We start from the raw sequence: 12,688 nt of genomic DNA on the forward strand, positions 1-12,688 counted from the left end.
TCCCAATGTGTCTCTCGAGTGCAGAGGGTGCCTGTCCCATTTGTAGCAACTTCCAATGTGTGTCACATGTATCATATCCACCTTGTAAGGTAAACCACTATTATTATTATTATTATTATTATTATTATTATTATTATTATTATTACCAGATTACACCCATTATTATACCTAAATTGCAGCCTTTTCAGTGGTGAAGCCCTGCTGTTGAAATACTCTCCCTGGAAAAGTTTGACATATTTTGGTGTCAAGTGATAGCCTTCATATTTCCCCAAGTATTTTAGATTTGATAAAAAACAACAAAACCCCTCTGGTTGCTTCCAGATGGATCTGTTTATTGAGCATTCAACCTGATTTTTATTTTTATTTTTTTGCTGGACAGTTAGGCAACATTTCTTATTTATGGAGTGGTTTGCAGGAAGGTTACATAGCATTGTATCAAGCATTTGATACAATCAAGCATTGTATCAAAAAGTTCCTGTCTTTTTTCTTATTGCAAAAGATCAGTTTTAGAGGAAAGTGGGTTTGTTGCGCAAGAGCACTAAATCATCTTTAAGTCTGCAACCTGAATTTACCAGTATGTGATTAAAAAGCTGTTTAATTCATGGGTTTTAATTGTTGTAAGCCTCTCTGAAAATCCTCTGGATTGAAAAGCAGAGCAGAAAATGAATGAATGAATGAAAGAAAGAGAGAGAGAGAGAGAGAGAGAGAGAGAAAGAGAAAGAGAAAAAGGTGGAACCTGCTACTCTGAGTTTGTGGTTCTGATCTGAAGTGGGGACTATCAGCTCATAGCTCATGCACTTAACATGTGTTCAGAAAGTAAGTAAAGAGAATGCAACAAAAGAAAGGGCGTGTCTTATTCGAAACATAAATGATCTTTATGTAATTCTCCGAATAGGTATGCCTTTTAATTGTAAGCAACAGCTGAGCATTAGCAGCCAACAGGTCTAACAGACTGCACTGCATTCCTGAGGGTTCAGCATGAATGATCCTACTCCCTGTTATAAATGCTGCAATAGAATCAAGCATTCTTTTCATTGCGCTTTTCTGGAAGAACCAAGGACTTAAACACACACACACTTAATAACAGATCTCAGACAAAGGATCCCAAATTCTTCATTTTAGGTCATTTTAGTTGAACACTGCATTTTTCTAATCACAGTTCACTGAAACAAATTTAAACGTTTTCCAGAATGTTAGCCATACCCTCCAAAACAGGGACGACCCGTTCCCTAATGGCAATTTTACTATTTATACTCCACGCATCTTACTGGGTTGCCCCAGCCACTCTGGGCAGATTCCAACATATATAAAACATTGAACTTTTTTTTAAAAAAACTTTCCTATACAGGATTGCCTTTAGCCGGCTTGGGGGTCAGATAACTCCATACCCTCCAACATTTCTCCAAGGAAAATAGGGACATCCTAAGGAAAAGTGGGACATTCTAGGATCAATCCTGCACCCACTTACCTGGGAATAAACCCCTCTAAAATTAATGGCTTCTGAGTAGACATAGATGTCATTGTACTGTTATAATGGTATAAGGTTTTTGCACCAAATTCTGCCCAATCTCACATAGCCAACTAGCAATGAAATGCAAAAAGTATTTAAGTATATAGCTAATTAGGCTCTTAAGCAATCTCAGGCAATCTTTATCATGTTTACATTACAGCATTAGCTTCGGTGTGGTTTTGATGGAGCACAAGCAGGACCAAAACTGGGGCAGGGACACTTTGCCAAAATCATGATTAACATTATGCACATTATTTACAAAAAATAATATTAATTTTAATCATGTGGATACTGGTTAGAAAGAATTAAGTCTACAGTGTAAAAGGAAGTTAAATATGACAAACTGGGTGTTGCCTGTTTGAATTCCAGGCATTACAACCTGGAGGGAGTGCCTGACCTCTTTCTAAGGGCTCCCCAGCCACTTCCATATCAAGCTAATTGCTTTGAGATAAATTAATGAGCCTGAAGGAGCAACCTCCGTGATCCACCACCTTAAAATAGACTATGGACTGAAGCAGAATCACTGATAAATACCAGGTGTCCACTGCGAATGTGAAAAATAGAAAGAAGAAATAAATGGAACCTGCAACAAAACTGCTGCCTTTACAGACCCCTATTTTCCAGGGACAGCCCCGGATTTACAGAAGCCATCCCGGTGCAATGTCCCACTTTTCTTTAAAGATAAAGGGACCCCTGACCATTAGGTCCAGTCGTGGCCGACTCTGGGGTTGCGGTGCTCATCTCGCCTTTTTGGCCGAGGGAGCCGGAGTACAGCTTCCGGGTCATGTGGCCAGCATGACTAGGCCACTTCTGGCGAACCAGAGCAGTGCACGTAAACGCCGTTTACCTTCCCGCTGGAGCGGTACCTATTTATCTACTTGCACTTTTGACGTGCTTTCAAACTGCTAGGTTGGCAGGAGCTGGGACAGAGAAATGGGAGCTCACCCCGTCGTGGGGATTTGAACCGCTGACCTTCTGATCAGCAAGTCCTAGGCTCTGTGGTTTAACCCACAGCGCTACCCGCATATTTTCATCGGAGAAATTTTGGGGGGTATGGAGTTATGTGACTTCTGAGCCAAGGAGATACAGTGGTACCTCAGGTTACATACGTTTCAGGTTACACACTCCACTAAGCCAGAAATAGTGCTTCAGGTTAAGAATTTTGCTTCAGGATAAGAACAGAAATTGGGCTCCGGCGGCGCGGCAGCAGCAGGAGGCCCCATTAGCTAAAGTGGTGCTTCAGGTTAAGAACAGTTTCAGGTTAAGTACGGACCTCCGGAATGAATTAAGTACTTAACCCGAAGTACCAGTGTAATTAACTATACAATCTCTAGAAGACATCTGAAGGCAGCCCTGTATAGGGTATTTTTAAAAATGTTTAATCTTTTCTAATGTTTTTATATTTGTTGGAAGCCGCCCAGAGTGGCTGGGGAAACCCAGTCAGATGGGTGGGGTACAAATATAACAATAATAATAATTTAGGATGACCCTATTTCCACCACTTAAATGTTGGAGGGTATACCTTTACATTACAGAACAATCGCCTTTTCATAAACAGCATTCGGTTCCTGCAAACGATGAGTCAGCAAGCATGTGGCAAATTGACAATGTTTGTGACATCCCAGCCCCCTTTGAAGAATTAGTAGAAGAAAGGTTTGCTGGCTCTTCTTTCTTTTAACCTTCAAGTAGCTGAGCCTCAAATCTAGCTTCTGTAGTATTCTTCAACGGTATTCTTCTACTCCTCCCTTTTTTCAGGCCTTTAATCTCATAGAGTGAATTGGCTGTTTCGTTTTGTTTTCTAAAATACTGAAAATCATCTGGTGGCAGAGATTCCAGTTGCGACTATCCTGACTTAGCTCACTTACTTTATTCAATTCAATGCTTGGTTTTCCCGTCAGCAAAAGCAGGAATTGTTGCTTCTCCATGGGGTGATTTTAAAAGCCAGTTGCTCCCCCTCCCTTAGGCTGTGATTTCAGAAGCGATGAGTCATGCCATAGCTCTCCTCTGAATCATCAACAAACAGTCTGGTGAAATATGCTTGGCTTGCCTCTCGAAAAGCCAGAGGCTGATTAAAAAGGTGGTTTTTTTAAAAAAAATTATGAACAATAATCAGAAAATGATAATGCTTTTATAAGACATCTAGTAGGCTTTAGCACCCCCTTGTGAAAAAAGGTCATAAAAGCAGACTTTAGAAAACATAGAGTGGTACCTCAGGTTACATACACTTCAGATTACATACGCTTCAGGTTACACACTCCGCTAACCCAGAAATAGTGCTTCAGGTTAAGAACTTTGCTTCAGGATAAGAACAGAAATCGGGCTCCGGTGGCACAGCGGCAGTAGAAGGTCCCATTAGCTAAAGTGGTGCTCCAGGTTAAGAACAGTTTCAGGTTAAGAACGGACCTCCGGAACGAATTAAGTACTTAACCTGAGGTACCTCTGTATTCCCATTTAAAACTGCAATTCAATTTTCAATTTTTTGCCTGATCGTGGTTTTCTTTCATGACACTGACTTGCTCTGTCCTCAAGAATCAAAATATGGAAGCTCTTCATCAAACTGATTGTGTTGGGTTATTGTAACCAAATAATTGCTTTATTTCTTCCAACTTTCTCTTTGTAAACCATGCTTTGTTTTCTCTATGCAGTTGCATTTTCCAGGAATTCTTAAAAATAATTTTAAAAAGTTACAGTACTGTCTATCAAGGAACAGTTGCCAGGAGTGCCTTTTATCAGCTGGTTTGCTTATCAGCATTCATGTCAACAGAAAATAGACCTTGCAACACTCAAGCCCTGGCTACATCTAGATGAGACTCCTTGTACCACACTCTATGTGGGACTGCCCTTCCAGACTGCTTGAAAGCTTCAGCTGGTTTAGCAAGCGGCTCCTTGGTTGCTTGCGAACATACAGCACCAATTCTGTTGCTGGCGCATTACAGGTACCAATTTAAAATGCTGCTAATTACCTTATTTTTCGCTCTATAACACGCACCTGACCATAACACGCACATCGTTTTTAGAGGAGGAAAACAAGGGAAAAAACATTCTGAATGAAACAGTGGATGTATCATTTTTGTGCTTCATGCTGTGGCCACAGACATGTGATCTGATGGTGAATTTGGGGTGACCCAATGCAAAGATCCTGAGGATCCATGTGGATCCATGCTTTGTAACCACGTTTTTGCACCATTGCAGCCCCAGGCAACAGTGGGTGCGTGATTTGGGGGGGGGCAGGCTGTAGCCATGGACATGCTATGTGATCTGATGGTGAATTTGGGGTGACCCAATGCAAAGATCCTGAGGATCCATGTAGATCCATGCTTTGTAACCACATTTTTGCACCATTGCAGCCCCAGGCAACAGTGGGTGCGTGATTTTGGGGGGGCAGGCTGTAGCCATGGACATGCTACGTGCTCTATTGGTGAATTTGGGCTGACCCAATGCAAAGATCCTGAGGATCCATGTGGATCCATGCTTTGTAACCACATTTTTGCACCATTGCAGCCCCAGGCAACAGTGGGTGCGTGATTTTTGGGGGGCAGGCTGTAGCCATGTACATGCTATGTGCTCTGATGGTGAATTTGGGGTGACCCAATGCAAAAATCCTGAGGATCCATGTGGATCCGTGCTTTGTAACCACGTTTTTGCACCATTATGGCCCCAGGCCACAGTGGGTGCGTGATTTTTTTGGTGCAGGCTGTAGCCATGGACATGCTATGTTATCTGATGGTGAATTTGGGGTGACCCAGTGCAAAGATCCTGTGGATCCATGCTTTGTAACCACGTTTTTGCACCATTGCAGCCCCAGGCAACAGTGGGTACGTGATTTTTTGGGGGCAGGCTGTAGCCATGGACATGCTATGTGATCTGATGGTGAATTTGAGGTGACCCAATGCAAAGATCCTGAGGATCCATGTGGATCCATGCTTTGTAACCACGTTTTTGCACCATTGCAGCCCTGTTTTTGCATCAGATCATTGCTATGTGATCTGATGGTGAATTTGGGGTGACCCAATGCAAAGATCCTGAGGATCCATGTGGATCCGTGCTTTGTAACCACGTTTTAAGTGGGGAGGGAAGGAAAAATATAGAAGGGACAAGGAGCACGAGAGGGGTGTGCGGAGAAGCAGCTGGCTAAGAATGCAGGAGAGGGGTTTAAAGGGGGGGGGGGAGGAAGGCAAAAGTCCACCCACCCACTCAAGCCAGCCCTCTCTCTCTCTCTCATCTGCATGTTTTCCGCTGCCTGCCGAGTCCCCAGACGCAGCAGCAGCAGCAGCACCACCGGAGCAGGGACGCTCTGCTTTCCTCTCTACTTGCCTGGAGGGGAGGGGTTGCCTGGAGGGGAGGGGATTTCACTGCTCTTTGTTCCGTCTGAGCAAACAGCAACCGAAACAGAACAGGGTGGGCAGTAAGACCCTGAGGCAGAATGCAGGAAAGCAGCAGCCTCCTCTCCTCCGTGATGGCACAATATGATTTTTGCCATGCACTTGGGACAAAGGGCTCCAGGGACCACACATTTGCTCTATAACACGCACAGACATTTCCCCTTACATTTTAGGAGAAAAAATCTGCGTGTTATAGAGGGGAAAATACGGTATATGTAAGGCCCTAAATGGCACCTGTATGAATCTGCCTGGGGCCTATGATGTAGACCAGGGCTTTTTTTCCCAGCTAGAAAAATAGCTCCGATGGAGACAATTTTCAAGGACCTGTAGGTAAGGTTCATCAGGCTGGTGGGCACAAGCGACAGGACCTTTTCAGTGATGCTCATTCTTATGGACTTTTCTTTTAAGGCTTTAAATGCTTGGATGCTTCAGTCCACTCTTAACTGAGCAATGATGCTGATCTAGAAGACATAGTTTTAATGGGTGTAGATTTGGGGGGCTGCTTCTGGTCTATGATCATAATAAACTGATTGGTTGACTGATATTTTTGGTTTATATTTGAAATTGAATGTTGATGCTGGTGCTTCTGTTATTTTATTATTATTTATTTGTACATTGCCTTGAAAGTGTGTGTGTGTGTGTGTGTGTGTGTGTGTGTGTTATTCTCTTTGGTTTTCTGCTGTTATGTATCTTGTTTCAGTTGCCAAGGCAGGAAGAACTGGGAAGGACGGTTTGCTTCCTTCTAGTATTTCAAGCGCTGCTACATTTCATCTACTTGGCACAGGTGGGTGACAGATGGAACACACATAGGAATTCTCTGGCAGTGGGAAGACAGTCGGTTTGAGAAAGTGGCTGCAACCCTGCAGTGTAGCACATTGGTAAATATTGCAGAGGAGAGGTAGGACTCATGAGACCAATGTTTTTGTTGGAAGCCTCCACATGCTACAGACCCAATTCTGTGGCCCCCTCCCAATCGACAGCAAGTATTTAAAGGGTGGTGTGCAATTACACAGACACACACACACACACACACACACACACACACAGAAATCTTTTTTATTTGATTTTACAAATATAAATTTAAAACCATACCAAATGTACAACCATATAAAGAGATTACTCTGAATCTTGAGACTTTTCCCCATCCCCTCCATGGGTCCTATTGTCAACATTTTCAACTGCATATTATTTCATAATCTATATTTTATATCTATCCATATTGTCCATAGTGTTTGTTACCTTACAAGCGAGGTTAAAATCCTGCTAATGTTTTCACCTGCTTACAGTGGTCTCCTAGATAAATTATAACCTTTTCCCATTCTTTCTTGAATTTCTTGTCTTCTTGGTCCCTGAGCTTTCCAGTTGGTAGTTGCTTATGTGCAATTAATGCTATTTCTTGGTTTGTTTATTTATTTAGCACATTTATATACCACTTTTCCCTCCAAGGAGCTCTGGGTGGTGTACGTGGCTCTCCCCCCCCCCATTTTGTCCTCAAAACAGCCCTGTGAGGTAGGTCAGGCTGAGGGACTGACTGGTCCAAAGTCACTCAGTGAGATTTGTGGCTGAGTGGGGATTCGGACCCTAGTCTCCCAATTCTAAACACTGACCAGACTTGCTCTTTTTAGGGGACAAATCAAAGTGCCCCATTTTCATTGGTTCATGAATTGCAGCTGGGGGTTTGGCTGTGTATCGTCCAGACTCCTCCATTCACGTCAGATGTATGATTAACAGCACAATCCTACTCCTGTCTAAACAGAAGGAAGTCCTATCCAGTTCATAAGCTTTACTCTCAATCTCTCTGCGTATAAGACTGCAGCCTAAGAACCTTACTGAGGGAAGAACCCAAAAGGATTGGATTGGGTTTAAAAAGAAAGATGTCACATGAACTGTATTCCTTTTGGCTTAATCCTGTCAAGTCTCATGTTTCACCAGTTTCCAGCGTGCAGAAAGGGAAGGGCAATTATTTGCTAATTTGGGCCTGGCAAACTTCCCAACATGGTATGTGCAAGTTCACTTAACAAGGGCCTGATGGTGATGTCTTTTGGCTGATATTTTTTCCTGTTTTATTCACTGCCATTCTCCATATAATTGTATTCCAAGGCGATGGTTTCTCTTGACAGATGAATTGCTTTTCATGCTCATCAGTAAGGCATTTTCCTGCAAACTGAGATGGACAGGTAATATTGTGACTTATGGATGCTGCCTATAACATGTCAATTGCTTTGTTGGGTATTCTAATTGTCCCTTCTCAGAAACATCCCGTATACAATAATATTAAAAAGACCAGACTTATCTGTTGAGAAGGATTTCCCCCACCTTCACACAACCTTTCCGTTTAAATTACACTTTTAAGTAGTTTGATATGGAAGATCCTTTCAAAGAAGAAGAAGAAGAAGAAGTAAAAGAAGAAGAAGAAGAGGAGGAGGAAGAAGAAAAAGGAGCCTGTTGGACTTGACCAGTACTTTTGAGTTTCTTTGGGCAGAGAAGGCTTTCCAAAATAATGTCTCTACTGAGGAACACCTGAGCATCTGTAGTTGAACCAAGGGAATCAGCTTTTTGATGCTGGAATGTTTTGAACTTTAAGGAACTGGGAACTAGAAGTCAGCTTCAGCATAGTCTCCAGGGATCCAGTCACTTCTAGGATAAAGAAGCAATCAAACAGTGGCGGATCCTCAACATGTTATACCAGCAAAAACGGCATTTTAGAATGTGCTGATAGTATGTGCTGATCACTATGCAACTGTCCTGGAACCTTATCTGTGCATTACAGGATAGCATTAGAGGCAGCTGTGCTGAAATGTGATTCCCTTTGTCCCCTGAATCTGTGAGTCATTTATTTACCGTCAGCTCTGCCGCTAGCCATTTCTTTCAGTTTTCTTCTGTGTACTACTAGGAAAGATTACCTACCATAAAGGCAGCCTCTTTTTGTTAGTGACTCTGACTACTGGGTTCAGAAGCTGGAATAGTACTAAGGGCTGTGCCGTTAGAAATCAGCCTTCTACTCAACGGTAGTAGGATGGACATGGATGCATAAATTCACGGGACAGTAAAGATTATGCTAATAGTGTGGCACCACTGTTAATCAGAAGCGCCAAAAGGGAAGTGAAATAAAAATAACCTTCAGTAACAGAATGCATATCTTCCCCGCCAGACAAAACTGGGAAGTTGCTAATTAAAGCGAAATAATGGATTCTGGTGCCATCTGCTGGCTGTTTGCATGCTGCTTAGAGAAGTTCCAAAATAAAATTTCCTTTATTATGTACACTCTAACGCTGTTTGTTAAATATGCTTCCCTGTCAAAAGATACCACAAAACCAACAAAGCAGCCTTTAGAAAAGCAACAATATGTAATATGTTTATTATTTTCACTCTACTATTCTTCTGATTATTGTTATGCTACGCCTTTTTTATTTGCTGCATTTGATGAATGTTGTTTTATTATGCTGTAATCTACCTTGCAATTTCTTTGATGTGGAAGGTAGTACAGTGGTACCTCTGGTTACATATGCTTCAAGTTACAGACTCCACTAACCCAGACAATAGTACCTCGGGTTAAGAACTTTGCTTCATGATGGGAACAGAAATCTTGCTCCGGCGGCGCAGCGGCAGTGGGAGGCCCCATTAGCTAAAGTGGTGCTTCAGGTTAAGAACAGTTTCAGGTTAAGAACGGACCTCCAGAACGAATTAAGTACATAACCAGAGGTACCACTGTACACAAATATTTTTAATAAATGAATGAACAAAATACTCCAATTCCAGGTAGGAGATTCACCCAGACATTTTAAACCACGGTCTCCAAACTTTAGAATTCAGCTGCAGTCACACAGCGCCATTTATCTTGTCACTTAGGATTCAAACTGTTTACTTCCACTTTTTATTTACTTTTTTATTTTAAAAGCCCAATTAATTCATGCAAGATGGTTTCATTCCAGCTTCACCTGATATACTTTTAATCCTTCAACAAAAAGCAAGTGCCTTGCTGCCCCCTGTTGTCACTTAATATATGGTTATGGCCTCTGATCATTTTGGATCAGGGGTCAGCAACCTTTTTCAGCTGTGGGCCGGCCCACCATCCCTCAGACCATGTGGTAGGCCAGACTATATTTTTTTTGGGGGGGGGGAATGAACGAATTCCTATGCCCCACAAATAACCCAGAGATGCATTTTAAATAAAAGCACACATTCTACTCCTGTAAAAACACACTGATTCCTAGACCGGATTGAGAAGGCGATTGGGCTGCATCCGGCCCCCAGACCTTAGGTTGCCTACCCCTGTTTTGGATGGACATATTTTAAAAGTATTTTCTACCTAAATCCAGAGTACAGACCCAATTTCTCTTGTGAAACAGAGAAACTGTTCAGTCACCAGGGTAAAGCCAGCAGGCTGCATTAGCTTGATACGTTCTACAGAGAAAGTAGCAATACAGTGGTACCTCGGGTTACATATGCTTCAGGTTACAGACTCCGCTAACCTAGAAATAGTAACTCAGGTTAAGAACTTTGCTTCAGGATGAGAACAGAAATCGTGCTCCGGCGGTGTGACAGCAGCAGGAGGCCCTATTAGCTAATGTGGTATCTCAGGTTAAGAACAGTTTCAGGTTAAGAACAGACCTCCAGAACAAATTAAGTACTTAACCAGAGGTACCACTGTGATTTCCAGGAATCCTATTGTATCAATCAGGGTGCTGTAGTATTCAGCAGAAGATGGTACAATTCACGATAACATTCTTATCCTTCTCCATCTTGAAATATTTTGACCCTGAATGGAAATTGACAAATATGAATATGAAGCCAGTTCACCATTCACTGTCAGAAAATGTTTCCTGATATTTAGTTGGAATTCGCCTTTCTTGGCTTCAGGTTACAAGAAAGGAGATTCTGACTAAACATCAGGAAAAACTTTCTGACAGTAAGACCTGTTCAATAATGGAATGGTCTCATCTGGGAGGTTGTGGGCTCTTCTTCCTTGGAGGGTTTTAAGCAGAAGCTAGATGGCCATCTATTATTCTATTGTCAACAAGAGAAGATTCATCTAGGACACAGGTAGCCGATATTGGTGTTGGACTCCAACAACCTTCCATCACAGCCAAGATGGCTGAGGTTCCAGGCTAGTAGGATTTGGAGTCCACAACGCCACAATGGCTACCCCTGGTCTAGGGAGTGTCATCTGGGTCCAATGTTGTAGAATAAAACAGGTGTTGAAGAAAAAGGTTTCTAGTAAATTGAAGTTTTTTTAGCCAGGAATAGAGGCTGACCAACAGCAGAGAATGATTGGATGCTGAACTCGAGCGACCTTGATCCAAAATATCTGCTGGAGTTTGCACGCTTTGTGACCCAAGTTTGCTTGTGGTTTCTACATTGAAGTCAGACAAATTGCACAAATTCTGATGTTTAGTAAGACAGGAAAATGTTACTCCTCCTTTAGGAGGAAGCAGCTATTCTGTTCAAGACGCAATGTGGCTCGCAAAACAATGAATCATTCATTTGGAGAGAGGTCACCAAAGCATCTCATACCTATGCAAAGCGTAGTACAGACTGCAACAATTTCACAAGTTCTCAAACTGTGTCACTTACAGTTTATTGCAGAAAAGGTTATGACTTGTTAGAGCAGCCATCTTTGACCTTGAGTCCTCAGTTGTTGGACTCATCAACCTCTGCCGGCTTAGGCAAGGGCATGGATGATTAGGAACTGTAGTTCAACAGTATATGGAGCCCAAAGACTGAAAAAGGCTGCGTTAGTGGAAATTGACTGAATATGACATGCTGGCAATTTTCTGCATCAAGGAATCCTTTTTACGTGAGAATTTTCAGAGGGGCAGCCATGTTAGGCTATTTCACAGAAGACCAACAGAGGCTACATACCAGAGGCACCACATTCGGAAGAACATTGAGGGAGCCAAACACAATGTCCTGATGTTGTACGATGTCCTGATATCGTACTACACTCAGCTCTGCACCCGGCCTGAACAATGGGGGGGGCCACGACCCCCTCAAAAAAAAGTTGGAGGGCCCCAAAGAGCATTGGCCCCTTGGAGCCAGTGCCTATGCTACATAAGCAACATATATTTAAGGCAAATGGCTCCCCTCCCCAAGAATCCTGGGAAGTGTAGTTTATCCCTCAGAGCCACGATTCCCAGAGCCGTTAACAAACTAAAGTTCCCATGATTCTTTGAGAGCAATGATGTGCTTTAAACATATGGTGTGTATGCCGCCGCTGAAACTTGTGTCAACTTAAAGCATAACTAATATATTATGGCATAAACTTTCATGGACTGGAGAGTCTACTTCATCTCAGATGTCAAATGTGGCATCCTGAGTTACAGTAATATATATACATGATTTGGCTGGGGGCTGCAAACAGTGACAGGGGGGTCTTCACAGGGGGCAACATGCAGTTGTGTGAGAGCTCACCTGCAGTCTGAGGTGACACTGCCCAGGCAAATATTTCCTGCCTCAGTGAGAACTAGGCCACAGCTAACATGGTGATGATACGAGTGAGAAGTTGCCATAGCTACCAGCTGAGTCATTTATGAAAAATGAAATGCTGATCTATGGCTAGGCTGACATTCTCTGACATTCTCTTATTTTAGTTTAATTCATAACAGTATCTTTTGTGGATCTGATTGAAAAGGAAGCTATGATCCCTTTGTTAAAATATTCAGCCTATTTGACAGTTTCCAACTCAACACTTATCAAATTTGAATTATTACATGAAAGTTATTAGGCTTTGAGGGGAATAGCTATCAGTTTCGCAATTTATATTATTTTAAAATAAGCCACTGTTGTCATGTTCTGT

Source organism: Podarcis gaigeae (assembly GCF_964106915.1).
Source record: "Podarcis gaigeae genome assembly, chromosome: 11".
NCBI lineage: Eukaryota > Metazoa > Chordata > Lepidosauria > Squamata > Lacertidae > Podarcis > Podarcis gaigeae.